Below are 14,884 nucleotides of genomic sequence, written 5' to 3' on the forward strand. Positions count from 1 at the left end.
TTCTTGTGCTGTTCTCCCGGGGGGGGGTTCCTCGCACTGCTCTCCTGCGGGGAAGGGGAGGTTTCCTGGCACCACTCTCCATAGCTGTCAGAAGGCTGCATCTCAATAGAAATTAGGAGCTCTAAAGGTTAATCTGCTTTAGAAATATGTTGAAATTCACTGTCCCAGCCTTGAAAATGATTTCCTAGAGATGTTGGTCCCTCTGAGGAAACGGCCGGGGATTGAACTGAGGAGCACAGGTGTTGCCAGACCAGCTTAGACCCAGGGTCATAAGAACAGCCATACTGGGTCAGACCAAAGGTTCATCTAACCCAGTATCCTGTCTTCCAAAAGTGTCCAATGCCAGGTGCTCCAGAGGGAATGAGCAGAACAGGGAATCATCAAATGATCCATCCCCTGTCGCCGATTCCCAGCTTCTGGCAAACAGAGGCTAGGGACACCATCCCTGCCCATCCTGGCTAATAGACTTTGATGGACCTGTCCTCCATGAATTTACCTAGTCGTTTTTTGAACCCTGTTATAGTTTTGGCCTTCACAACATCTTTGGCAAGGAGTACCACAGGTTGACTGTGCGTTGTGTGAAAAAATACTTCCTTTTGTTTGTTTTAAACCTGCTGCCTATTAATTTCATTTGGTGGCCCCTAGTTCTTGTGTTATGGTAAGGCATAATTAACACTTCCTTATTTACTTTCTCCACACTAGTCATGATTTTATATTTATATTACCTCGCAACCTAAAGCTGGCCTCCAGGACCTCTCTCCTATCCTTCCCTATGTCATTGGTATCTACATGTACCACGACCACTGGCTCTTCCCCAGCACTACACATAAGTCTATCTAGATATCTCAAGAGATCTACAGCTTTCGCACCCGCCATCTTATTCAGTACCCTGCCTCCCAAGGTGGCCAGCACCATATGGTGGAAACCACAGCAAAGCATCTACCTTTCCCTCCCATGTCGTTGGGCCTTAAGCTGGAGGGGTGCAGAGGGCCCGACACCGAGAGCTGTTTGTAAGCCATTTCAAGAGCACTTCCGGTATCTTGATCTAGAGTTCTCCATCTGAGTCTAGAGCATTTCCAGATCACTCTAGACCATCGTGGATTTCTAGATCCAGGGCACTATACTGCTGGGTCCATTTCACAGCTCTTGAGCTCCACACTTTGAGATTTGCCCATCTCTAGTATAGAACTGCAACTAAGGAAGAGGAGCTTTGATCCACTCTCAAGGCACAGCCTTGAGAACAAGCTCTTGGAAGGCCATGCTAATTTGGCTCCCAGCCACTTCAGCTTGCTCGTGTGTCTGGCTTAACCATCTGCAGAGTCCACTCTGGACCCTGAATTGTAATAGAATCTGCTATTGCTCCATCTCCACACTCATACACACGCCCTCATTACTGGCCAGCCCCCAGGGATCTGGGGCCAGATCTTCCTCTGAATCTGTCAACTCCTCTTTTTGAAAGGGGCTGAACTGAAATTCTGGATCCAGGCATCCTCAGGCAGTGGGTAATTAGCTGGGGCTGGGACCCTTCTCTGCTCGTGAGCCAATCCATCCTTCCCACATTAGCATGGAGGTGGCATAACAGAGCCCTTGAGGCGGGTCGCGAAAGCACAGACCTTGCCTTTTGCAACCATCACGGGTAACTGGAGCAGTGAGGGAAGGAAGACAGCCTGGCTCGACTCCCCTGCATGGAGACAGGCAAGTTGGGCAGCCGCTGACCTTGCCGAGTAAACTGCGGTGAGTCAGCACTCTCCCTAAGGAGCAGGGCCGGGATCTGGGGAAGGTAGCATGTGGAGCAGGAGGGACACTGCCAGCTGGCAATCTTGCTAGAGAGCGCTTGTGCATTGAACTAACTGTTCTGTCAGTTGCCATGGGGATGGTGTCGCAGCCTGCTGGGATGAAGGCAAAGAGGGGACATCCCTGGCCACATGAGATCCATTGTTGCTGCTCACCCCCCATCCGCAGCTTATTGCGTCTGGGGCACCCCGCTTTTAGGAGCACTGTCCTGCTCACAACATGGCTCATTTATAGTGCACTACAGAGGCAGGTAACACTCTGCAGTGCCTTGCACAGATAAGGAAACTGAGTCAGAGAGGGGCCAAGGGACTTGGCCAAGACCACAAATCAAGTCAGAGCCAAGGGTAGAATCCAGGCTCATGCCACATCCAGTGGCTCATAATGCTGCATTTCAGTGGGGCAAGTTGTGGGGACCCATATGGCTCTGCTGCTGAGTAATCGCCTCTGTTTCCTCTCCCACCTATGCAGGGCTCATCTCTGCAGATGGTAAGCTCTTTGGAGTCGGGCCTGTACAGTACATAGTGTGATGGGGCCCCAGTCTGGCACGGGGCCTCTAGATGCCATTGTTATACAGTACGTGAATCTTATCGCTGGCTACAGTTATGTACAGAGTGGTGTCCTTCCATACGAACGCACCCTCCATTCATATGGAAGGACACTCTGACCCTTGCAGCTCTCCTGACATAGCCGCTAGCCCATGCATGTTACCTCTCTGCTCTTAGGGAGCCCAGAGAAACATCCGGCCTTTTAGGGGCGTAGGTGCACTGCCTACACCTCCAGACCTCTCTCACTGATTCATTATTATGTGTTGAGAGTCGCCCAGGACGCTTGCCATTATACCTACAGGGAGACACAGGCCTGCCCCTGGGGCTCCCTAGCTAAGTCAGGCAGACAGTATAGTTTGCCTGTTGTGTAACTTGTGAAGCATGTGGTTGTTTTACTGCTCTCTGGGGGTTAATGCTGTTGACAGCATGAAGCTGAATACTCTGCGGGGCGGGGGGAGGGGGAACATTGTTGCATTAGCTAGGAATCGAATCCAGGCCTCCTGCATGGCAGGTGAGTCTTCTACCACTGCAGGAACTGGCTGACAGCAACCCCAGTGCTTAGCCAGGAGGACTGATCTATTCACAGTTTTTGTCCAGCGATGCTGCCGCTCCAACAGCAGGGCTAGGTTCTGTGTGAGGGGAGGGAGGGAACGTATCCTTCCATTTGAAGAATCCTGTTTTGCTTGTGCTTGTTCATTCTCAAGGATACAGGCTGCTTGGGAAGTAGCTCGTGGTACAGCGAGAACAGAGGAAATGGCCCGGAGGCGTGCTTGAGGAGAGGCAGCTACTTTCGGGTTCTGCCCTGTTTCACTGCCAGCTTGACAAAGCAGAGTTGGGATTACAAAGAGCTCCATTGTCTGGGGAGCAGATTAGAGGGGGTGGAGTTTTTAATTTTTTTTTTTTTTTTTTTTGACAAAAATGATTTGGCTGCTGATGCTTTACTGGGTGGCAGGTCTGGGAGGACTAGGCAGGGGCAACAGGGTGGATTTTCTGTACACTTCAAGCTTGCGCTCTATGGGTGCTATCTCCAGCCAGCTGTGAGCTAAGCATACAGCAAATGGAATTGCTGCCAGGCTCCGGCCTGGGAAGCTGCACTGTTATCTTTGCTGCCAGACCTGTGTTTCAGCATGGTGCTGCGAGGGGCCTGCCGGGCTTTCCTGACCAGTGTGATAGAATCATAGAACCACAGGGCTAGAAGGGACCCCCAGGGTCATGTAATCTAACCCTCTGTCAAGATGCAAGATTTGTTGTGTCTAAATCATCCTTTTGAAAACCTCCAGTGAAGAAGCTTCCACAGCCTGCCTAGGTGTCTGTTCCATTGGCTGACTGCTCTTACAGATACAAAGTTTTTCCTGATATTTAATCTAAATCTGCTGTGCTGTAGTTTGAGCCCATTGACTCTTGTCCTGCTCTCTGGGGCAAGAGTGAACAATGTTTCTCCATCTTTTTATGGCAGCCTTTCAGTATTTGAAGACCACTATCATGTCCCTTCTTAATCTCCTTGTGACGTTGCACTCGATATAATTTTATAAATATATGCTAATGAGTGAATATAATGTAATTGGAATATGCTTCATGCAAAAGGCCTCTTGTAAGGTATCCTTGCAAAGCTTATAATCTACTGAATGGGGTCACCCTGTTTGTATAAATGTGTCACTCTTGTATCTGAAACTAGAAATATGAACTATAACTCTGAGGGCCTATTGTAATTATGCAAAGTGTGGGCCATTAATGGTGGTTTGGAATCTTGATGGCTCCCATCAACCAGGACAATTGATTGTGGATGGCTCTGTTTGCAGCCAGGCCTTCCTGTGAGTCAGGCTGGGAGGAATGAAGGCTTGGGGGTCTTACAGTGACATGTGATCATGTCACCTGAACTGGAATCCATCTTTAACCTGGTGCTTTTCCATTGAGAAGGAGGGGTGTGAACCCAGGGAGGGACAAAGGATTCCCTACCTTATGCAAAAGATATATAAGTGGATGGAACAGAACAAAAGAGGGAGACATCATGGGGAATCCCCTAGCTACCACCTGAGCTGGAACAAGGGCTGTACCAGGGGAAAGAATTGTGCCCAGGCCTGGAAGGTGTCCAGTCTGAGGGAAAAACTTACTGACGCACCTCTAAGGGTGTATTCTGTTTGATTAGACATAGATCTGCATGTTTTGTTTTATTTTGCTTGGTGACTTAACTTTGTTCTGTCTGTTACTACCTGGAAGCAGTTAAATCCTACTTTCTGTATTTAATAAAATCACTTTTTACTTACTAATTAACTCAGAGTTTGTGTTAATACCTGGGTGGGCAAACAGCTGTGCATAGCTCTCTATCAGTGTTATAGAGGGCGAACAATTTATGAGTTTACCCTGTATAAGCTTTATACAGGGTAAAATGGATTTATTTGGGGTTTGGACCCCATTGGAAGTTGGGCATCTGAGTGTTAAAGGGAGGAACACTTCTATAAGCTGCTTTTCTGGGAAGCCTGCAGCTGTTGAGGGACGTGATCCACACCTGGGTCTGGGTTTGCAGCAGTCTAGCGGGTCTGGTTCAAACCAGGCAGGGCACTGATGTCCTAAGCTGACGGGGCAGGAAAGCAGGGGCAGTAGTAGTCTTGACACATAAGTTGAAAGCTCCCAAGGGGGGTTCTGTGATCCAACCCATCACACTCCTCTTTTCCAAACTAAACCTACCCTGTTCCTTCAGCCTTTGCTCATATGACTTGCATTCCAGCCCTTCGAGCATCTTTGTCGCTCACCTCTGGATCCTTTCCAGTTTCTCCACGTCCTTTCTATGCATTGGTGACCAAAACTGGACACACTACTCCAGCTGAGGCCTAACCAATGCTGAGTAGAGCAGTACTATCACTCCCATGCTATGCCTCTGTTAATGCAACCAAAATTGCAATTGCTTTTTTTTGCCGCAGCATCACATTGCTGACTCATGTTGAGGTTGTGATCCACCACAACTCCCAGAACTTTCTCAGCAATGCTGCTGCCAAGCCAGTTATCCCCCGTTCTGTATTCGTGCATTTGGTTTTTCTTCCCTCAGTGTAGCACCTTACATTTGCCTTTGCTGAATTTCATTTTGTTGTCTTTAGCCCAGTTCTCCAATATATCAAGATCCCTCTGAATTTTAGCTTTATCCTCCAAAGTGTTGGCAGCTTCCGCCCCACAGCTTTGTGTCATCTGCACATTTGATCAGTATGCTCTTTATTCCTACATCCTGGTTATTAAAACAGATGTTAAACAACACCGGATCCAGAACAGAGCCCTGTGGAACCCCACTTGAGACCTCCCTCCAACCTGACATCATTCCATTAATAGTTACTCTTTGTTAGTGGTTGTTTAACCAATTATGTATCCACTTAATGTGAGTTCCATCAAGCCCTCATTTCTCCAGCTAACTTATCAGAATGTCAGATGGAGCCGATCCCAGCACAGCAATCCTCTTTCCTGGAACATCAACTCATTGTCGAAGAAGTCAAAGCCCTCTCGCTGACATCACCTGTGTAGCCTCACATTTACTTCCACGATTTGACGGTCCCTGCCCAGCCTTTTCCTTCAACGGGGAAGATGGACGAGAACTCCACTGGCACCCCAAACTTTTTTATCCTTCTTCCCAGAGCCATGTAGTCTGCCACAGTCAATGCCTCAGATTGCTGACGCTAGGGTAGAGTCCTCACTGGCCACCCCTCCAGCCGGAAGTGAAATCACTCCAGCTGTCCATTGCCATTGCAGAGCTGGGGGCACCAACGGCTCTTGCTGGGATGCAAGGGAGGGCTGTGAAAGCGCTTTGCCAGTCAGCAGGAGTCGTGTGCATAGGGAGATCACAATGCCTCCCAGTAACCATGTCACAGACGCGGGGTGGACAAAAATTGATGATTTCTTTTAAAAACAAATGGATTTTTTATATAAATTGAATTTTTTTCCATTTTGGTATTTGAATTATAATAAATTTTTAACAATAAACCTGTTTAAAATGAAATCTGAATTTAATACAAAATATGTTACGGCTAAAACTTGCTATAAACTCTTAAAACACTGAAATAAAAAATAAATATGCTAAATCCAGGAATCTCTGTTTAAAAAAAAGACTGCTTTTCTGTATAAAGAAAGAATCGGGGAAAACACCTAATTTTGGAGGTCAAACTTTATAAATGTGGCATAATAGGTCATGTACTGTATTAAGGGTTTGTTGTGTGTTTAATTAAATTCCAGTTACCATCCTAATGCAGCTTGACACAGACCATGAACAAAAGGTTAATTATCTAGTAAATAAGCAATAGATCATTGCTATTTTGTAACCTACTAAACTGTACATTAATAAGAATCTGAAAATATTAAGCTATATCATTGCTTAAATAAATCTATATAGTTATAATATATTCTCTTAGGCAGCAAAAATATGTACTAAATCTAGTATAAAGGCTCTATTTAGTTGTAAGTCAACATGTTTTAATGGTTATATCAACCAATGAGAATGCATTTTTCTTTAGAAAATAGCTAAAGTACAAATGGAAAAGTTGATTAAAATCAGTGATTTACATTGAGGCTTTCCACTTGGTGAGTTAAATTAACCCACTCTGTGCAGGCCCCTGTCCGTGTCCTAGAACTCCTCCTCCAGTGTCAGAACCCCTTTTTTCTCATCCTGACACTCTCCTTTCCCTGTCCCCCTCTGTTATCCCTTGGGAGCCTAACCCTCTCTCCGCCACCTTCTTCTCTGTCTCTCTCTTTAGCCTTCACGGCTTCGTTCTTATTCCAGCCTCAGAGATTATTGGAAAGTCACCACCTTCCTCTTAAGAATGCAGATGTGACAAACCCAGGGCCTGTGTGTTCTGACTGGGCTCCCTTTGGGGCTGGCTGCCTGGGGATTCTGATCTAGGCTGTTGGTCTCCAGGCAGTGATCTCCAGCTGCAGTTTCTAAGGAGCTTCCAGTCCCATCTCACTTCCTTTTAGCAGTGTTTGGTCACTGTTACATGGCTGCACCGTGTAGCTCCCGATGGGCTTTCTGGGCTGTATCCTGCAAAGGGCCGAGTGCCCGATCCTGCAGAGGGTTTAAGCATGTGCACACGGATGGAGCTCTCTAGCAACTGATTTGCTCCTGGGCTTCCCCAACAGGAGGCTCTGCAGAGTGAGGGAATCCAGTCCCAGCCCCTCTCAGCAGCAGCTGCTGGAGAGAATGCTGATGCAGGTCTGGCTCTTCAGTCACACCACACGGCTGGAGGCAAAGTAGGAGATGGTATAGCTCAGGGGTCGGCAGCCTGTCAGCAGTGCTGTGCCGAGTCTTCATTTAGTCACTCTCATTTAAGGTTTCGTGTGCCAGTCACACATTTTAACCTTTTTCGAAGGTCTCTTTCTATGAGTCTATATTATATAACTAAACTATTGTAGTATGTAAAGTAAATAAGGTTTTTGAAATGTTTAAGAAGCTTCATTTAAAATTAAATTAAAATGCAGAGCCCCCCCCCCGGACTAGTAGCCAGGACCCGGGCAGTGTGAGTGCTACTGAAAATCAGCTCGCATGCCGCCTTCGGCACACGTGCCATAGGTTGCCTACCCCTGGTATAGCAGATCAAGCTAATGGAGCCTGATGCCTAAGTGCTAACAGGAGGGGCTGTAGAGAACGGGGTAGCCAGAAGGAGTGCACAGGAGCTCCGGGCTACTCGCTCCCCTCCTGTGTGACTCTAGCCTCCAAATAAAGTGCTAAACGGTGGCCAGAACTCTCTAAATCCCAGGCTGCCCCTGACCATGAGCCCGCGTTCCCTTTCCTTCAGCCTCTTGGGAGAACATTGCCATGAGTTTTTGGCAGGACTGGATGCTGTAGGCATGGATCTGAAGGCCTGACTGTCCCTATAAGAACAGGCCAGAGAGAGAAGGGAGCAGCAGATCCCCCTGATGGAAACTTGGAAAACAAAAGGGCCTGAACAAAGAATCCTGAAATAACTCCAGGTGCAAACAATAGCAGCAGTGGCAGTGTTTCCTGCATTCCTGGCGGCTGCTCTCCCCTCTGCTGCCAAAGAGCTGCTGCGCTGTGCCTTTAAAAGGAGGGCTGTTGCTATTGTTGTCTGTCGGACCAGCATGAACCATTCCTGAAACCCTCTAAAATACCACAGCCTCCTGCGACCTGAAATCCAGAACCAGCCACGTCCTCTGAGCAAGGCAGGAAGGGGAGCCAACCGCTCCCTCCACCCCGGTGCATTTGGTCAATGCACAGTGCTTATCAGCTACAGAGCATGCTGATCAGTGCCCCAGAGCTGCGGTACGTACGCCAGGCTGGGCGCTAGGGCTTTGGGCGATGATGATTCTCCCCTTGGAGCCAGAGCCAAACCAGCTGCTCCCACCCCAGGTTGTTAGGGACTGTTGGAGATGCTGTCTTCTGGGCAAGGTCGTCCCCACTTGTGATCAGAGATCCCCTTGACACTTTTCCTGGAAGTCTCGGGGTCCAGCCCAAATGCCAAGGTAATAACATCTGGCACTTACGTTGCTGTTGTCACACAAAGGTCTCAAAGCATTTGACAAGGACAAATATTATTCCTCATTTTACAAGTGGGGAAACTGAGGCACGGAGCGAGGCCAGCACAAGCCTGCCCAGGTCGCACAGCAAGTCTGGGACCCAGCCCCCAGCCACCTAGTTCTGTCATTTAACCATGAGACCAGGAATGGGCAGCGGGTAGCCAAGGGGCTGCAGCTGGCCCCTAGACGTGTTGTTTGGCTCGCCAGCCGAGAGAGGAGACCGCACCACCATCTCTGCCCGGAGGGAGGGACGGGTGAGAGGCTCTGCCAGCACCAAGCAGAAGACTGCGAAAGGAGGCAAGTGGTGACTTTTCCTATCGCCCTGAGCCCGCACCTGCTGGAGCCAGAGAGGGAGGTGGGTCCCAGCAGGCTCCCTCCTGGTTGGCTGTGGTGGACAGTGCCCAGGGGCTACCAAACAGGGGCAGTGGGGATGAGCACAAAGGCAGGTCGAGGGCATGGCCTTGTCCCCCTTCCCGAAATCAGGGAGCTGAACACAGGCAGGCCAATGCATGTGATGCCACTGCGGGACTTGCTGTTCTGCTGCGCTGCCCCACCAAAGGGTGTGAGTGGAGTGTGTGGCTCTCTGCCTATCCCTGGATCAGACCATTCTGCCGCCTCGGCAGCATCAGTAGAACGTGCTCGTCTTCACATCCCACCCTACAGCTCGGTGGGAGGAGCCGTGATCCTTGCAGCTTTCATTGGTAACATTTTGTCTGTTCTCCCTGTCTGAGCTCTCCCATCTCATCGCAGCTGTTCACGGAATCTGGCCCCAAACTCATGCCATGAGCCCTGTGCAAAACAGGACCTCCCTCCCCATTGCGTCTGATGGGGCTGGAGCTTGGCAAGGTAGTGAAGAAAGGGTCCCAGGGGTTGGATGCCACTTCAGAGCACACTCCTCTACGGCCAGAAACACTCGCTTTGTAGTGGAATCTCACAGCTCTCTCTATGGCCTTGGGGGACTCTCCTTTCCCAACTGGATGCCACTACAGGAGGGATGCTGGAGAGGTCACATGTCAAATCTTCCTGCTGAAATATGGCTGTGCAGCTCATAGGGCTCACCCCAACTCCTTCGCCTTGATTTTCATCAGCAGTCCAAGGTGTTTGTTTCAAATGATATTTTGGATGCTGGGGAGAGGATGCCATGCACCGCCTGTGGTCAGGAGAGCCACTGGAGAGCCAAGCAGCAGAGCAGGGGCGGGAGAGGGGATGGGTCAGAGGGGATCCGTCTCTTACAAAGGTGTCTGCAGAATGAATGAGCTCCAGAGCCACCGACTGCTTGCAGTGTGCCAACTCTCCTGTCTTACTCACCCCCTGAATGCCAGAATTCAAGATCCTGAGCTGAACGTCCCAGAATTTGGGGTTGTTCACCTTGGGGGCTTGGGCTTGGTCTGTGGGGAGTTTGGATCTGGAACCACTCTTCTGTTGGGTGCAGCATAGTCTGGCTCTGACCCCACTCTTCTTCAGACGTTTCCCTCCCAAAGTATGCAGATGAGGGGGAGGCTGGGAGAGTGTTTCCCCTCCCCCTGCTGGAAGCGCTTTGAACTGTGATTTGGAATTAAATTCTCAAGGAGGGGCCACAGGGCCTGAGGAGAGAACAGCTCAGTCTAATGGGGACCGGGACCAGGGGCAGAACGCCCTTGGCCCATAAGCCTGAGGCATGTGGTTTGCAGAAACGAAAGAGGAGGCCTTCTCGGATTCCTGGCTGTGTTTTGTAGCTGTTGCTTGAATTCCCCAGCTACACGTGAGGGTGTGTGTGTGCACGTGCACGCAATGGAAGGTGTCTTGTTTTGCTATGTGTGAGCTCACATGTTCCAAGATTCCTTGCTGGCTGGGAATTCCAGCTCTCGTTGGCCGCCTGTAGCATGTGGGCTAGAGTCCTTCCCGCACCCTGAAATAGCCGTTGGAGAAGGGGAGATAAGCCCCTGGCACTATCCTGCTCTGACCTTGGAACACTGTGTCCTGGCTTCTCAAGCTTCCCCTAATGCGTTGTGGTTGGGTGCAGGCGCTTCAGCAGCACTGTAGTGCAGAGGCTGCCTCTCCTGCCGCACGGGGCCAGTGGCCTGTGTGACCAAGTGGGGATTTTCCCTTGTTATGTTGTATGTGAGTCTTATTAACTGAGCCTATGTGAGTTTTACTGTTTTGCATGACTATTGTGTGTGCCTCAGTTTCCCTGTGTGCTGCACCAGTACCTTGGTGGGAACGGGGGTGTGGTGTGTGTGGTGACTTTGGCTGAGACCTCTGGGGCAGGTGAGGCTGCTCCAGCTGCCTGCACGGATGCTATGACTGGTGCCCTTTGTAACCTGAGACCCAGGAGGGGGATGCAACCAGGTGACTCTTTGCGGGAAGCAAGACAAAGACCAGGAGGAGGAGCAAGGGGCGGGTCAGAGGTCAGGTTGCTGGAAGCGGGCAGTCTGCTGTGGGGCACTGGAAGAAGGAGAGGGAGAGTCCAGGGCATCTGGCCCAGGACTCCCCAAGATGGACTTGGCTGAAAGTCACAATGTCTGTAACAGCTCTGTTCTACACTGTGTTCCTGTCGACTAATAAACCTTCTGTTTTACCGACTGGCTGAGAGTCACTGCTGACTGCGGAGTTGGTGTGCAGGGCCCTCTGGCTTCCCCAGGAGCCCCACCCGGGCAGACTCGCTGCGGGAAGCGCACGGTGTAGAAGGGGAGGCTGAATGCTCTGAGGCCAGACCCAGGAAGATCGAAGCTTTGTAGGCTTCTTGCCCTGGCGACAGTCTGCTCAGAGAGAGGAGACTTCCCCAGAGTCGTGGCTGGCTTCATATGGAGTAGTTCCAGCGCATCGCCCAGTGACTCGGTGAGGGTCTCTCACTGGAAGCCGTCAATGGGTGACACGGCCCACGAAGGATCAGAGATCCTGGATATCCAGTTGGGATTTCAGCCATAAAAATAGTTCCTTGTGTACTGCTCCTAAAACCAGCTCCCAGGCACTGTGAGCAGGGACTTCTAATAGACTCATAGTAATTAGAGATGGAAAAACTTCTCTTAGCTCACTGGTACCACCTGTCTGCAGCCAATGCCTGTTTTTAAGATGGGGAAACTGAGGCACAGTGATCTTTCCAGGATCACCGATCGAGTCGGGGGCAGAGGCAGGACTAACTTCCTCCCTCTCATGGCCTAGTAAGTAGGGAGAAAGACTGGGACTGAGCTCCACCTGTGCCCTGACCTGGTAGGTCACGTCCTCTCTCTCCGCCTTTGTTTTCCCCTCCTTTCTGTCTTGTCTAGTCTGTCAGCGCGTTGGCTCTTGCAATGTGTTTGTACGGTGCCATGCACCAGGGGGCCCTGACCTCAGCTGCAATACTGTGAGAGACATGAAATAATCTAACCAAACAGGAGGATTATGATCCCGATTTTACAGATTCGGAACTAGCCACAGTGCCATTAAGTGACTCGCCCAAGGTCACACAGGGATTCTGTGGCACAGACAGGAACTGAACCTGCTCTCCTGAGTTTCAGGGGCCCACCAGGCTAATTCTGGCAGAAGGGTGGCGTAGCGCTAGGCTCCCTGTGTCTTTCAGCAGCGGAGCAGGTGTGTTCTGATGGGGGTAGCTCACGGCTAAGGCTACAGGTATTTTTAGTAAAAGTCGTGGACATGTCATGGGCAGTAAACAAAAAATTCACGGCCCGTGACCTGTCCATGACTTTTACTATATACCCCTGACTAAAACCGCGGGTGCTGAGGGGGCAGTGACACATGGCCCGGGACCCCCCCGGTGCTCGGGGGGGAGGCGGGTGGCGGGGCGTGGCCCGGGACCCCCGCTGGTGCTGGGGCGGGGGGTTGGCGGGGCTGGCCGGCTCCCTACCTGGCTCCGACTGGCATGGCTCTGCAGCTCCTAGGGGGAGGGGCAGCCAGGGGGGCTCCGTGTGCTGCTCCTGCTACAAGCACCGGCTCCACAGCTCCTGTTGGCTGGGAACAACAGCCAATGGAAGCTGCGGGTGCGGGCAGCATGCAGAGCCCCCGGTTCCTCTGCCTAGGAGCTGCAGGGACATGCTGGTGGGAACCAGGGAGCCCCTCCCCCAAGGTAAGCGCTGCCATGCAGCCTGGTGCACGTGGCACTGATGGACCATACGATTAGGTCTGTCTCTCCAATTCCATCGGTACAGACTTCTTGGCACTGACAACAACTGGTACCGACACCATCCACGCCAGCAGATTTCCAGTGTGCCACGGATCTCTGTGTCCGACGCAGTACCAGGGCTCCGCTGCCGAGTTCTCCCAGAGCATTGGTCTCAATGACATCTCCATGCCGTGCACCACCTTTCTCCACATCAGAGTCAGGTAGTCAGCAAGAGCACTTGGGTTCCCACCGCTCATCCTACCCTCCATAGGGATCCCAATTTCATCAGGGACCCTCAACCTCCATGGTTTGGGCAGCCATAGTACCAGGCACCAGCCCCCTACCCTCAAGGGCCGGACTGGGACTCCTGGCAGGGCCGGACTGGGACTCCTGGCGGGCCCAGAGGCAACAAGCCTCCCAGACCCCGAGCGTGGTGTACCAGCAGGCAAGGAGGCACCCTCCTTCAGCTGGGACGTCAAAGGTTCGGAACCTCCTGAGCACCTGGGGGAGGAAGTTGAGGCTGAAGCAGAAAGGGAAGACACCCTTCAAGTTCGTCTCTCATTGTCCTCACCTGACGAGGGGTGATGCCCCCACTGCCATCCATGGTGGATGATTTTAAGTCATTCCAGGACTTAGCTCAGAGTGTGGCAGAAGCCCTGCAAATACAGCTGCACCAAGTGACTGTACCTCACCATAAACTGGTGGACATTCTCCACTCTTCTACCTCTGCCAGAATGGCCCTCCCAGCTGAGAGGTGCTTCTGGATCCTGCAAGAATTATATGGCAGACCCCTGTGTCTGTCCCGCTGACATGCAATCGAGCAGACAAAAAGTGTTATGTACCGGCGAAGGGCACGGAATGTCTATTCTCCCACCTGCCTCCCAATTCCATCACTGTGGATCCAGTTAATTCTAGGAGCTGCCAGTACCAGTTTAAATCCACCCCGTATGGCCAAAACGGGAAAGGCTTGGATCTGTTTGGCAGAGAGGCGTTTTCATCAGCCACTCTTCAGTGCCAGGTGGCTAATTACCAGGCTTTGTTGGCCAAATATGACTACCAGAATTATGTGAAACTAGGTTCTTTTATTGATCAGCTCCTGGACTCCCACAAAGACCAATTTATGGCCATAATTAACAAGGGCCAGCTGGTGGCAAAAACATCTCTCCAGCCTGCATTAGATGCGGCATACATGGCAGCCTGTTCAAGTTCCGCGGCCATGATTATGAGAAGGGCCTCATGACTACAGTTGTCTGCTTCCCTAAAAAGGTCCAACCCACAGTGGAGGGCCTTCCCTTTGAGGGAATGAAGCTGTTCACTGAAAAGACAGATGTTCCTTTCACACATTGAAGGATTCTTGGGTGACCTAGGGATACATGCTGGCCCACAAGAGAAAATACAGCCCTCAGCTGCTGTTTAAGTCCCGGTCATCGCAGCACATGCCTCAGTGCTCATCACAGGGATCTTATGAGCCACAGAGAAAGAAATCAAGGTTCCCCAAGCAAAAGCAATCAGGACCACAGCTGTCTTCATCTGACCCCTTAACCTCCAAGTGGCAGTTTTGACGGGTTGGTTGAGACGAACACTCCTCACCACCTTACACTGGGAAACCCCACTCCTCCTTTTGGACACCGCCTTGCCCCATTCCGCAGCATCTGGGAACGGGTAACCTCTGACAAGTGGGTGCTGGAGATCATCCAGAATAGATATGCCATCTACTTCTCCTCCCTTCCCCATCCTGCTTTAGGGACCCTTCTCATGAGAGTTCACTACGTCAAGCGGTAAACCATCTCCTCAGAGTAGGAGCTATTGAACCTGTGCCTGTGCACCTCAGAAGCAAAGCTTCTACTCTTGCTACATCCTGACACCAAAATAAAAGGGAGGCTGGAGACCCATACTGGACCTCAGAGCACTCAACCGATATGTCAAAGTGCAGAAATTCAAGACAGTCACCCATCAGTGA

General features: G+C 50.9%; 1 protein-coding gene across 1 annotated transcript in view; it reads left to right on the forward strand.

The window, feature by feature from the left end:
- Positions 1–14,884, forward strand: part of LOC120384516 (heterogeneous nuclear ribonucleoprotein C-like 2) — a 46,027-nt gene that overhangs the window by 14,186 nt on the left and 16,957 nt on the right. The window lies entirely within an intron of this gene.

Source organism: Mauremys reevesii, linkage group 16 (genome assembly GCF_016161935.1).
Source record: "Mauremys reevesii isolate NIE-2019 linkage group 16, ASM1616193v1, whole genome shotgun sequence".
Classification (NCBI taxonomy): Eukaryota; Metazoa; Chordata; order Testudines; family Geoemydidae; genus Mauremys; species Mauremys reevesii.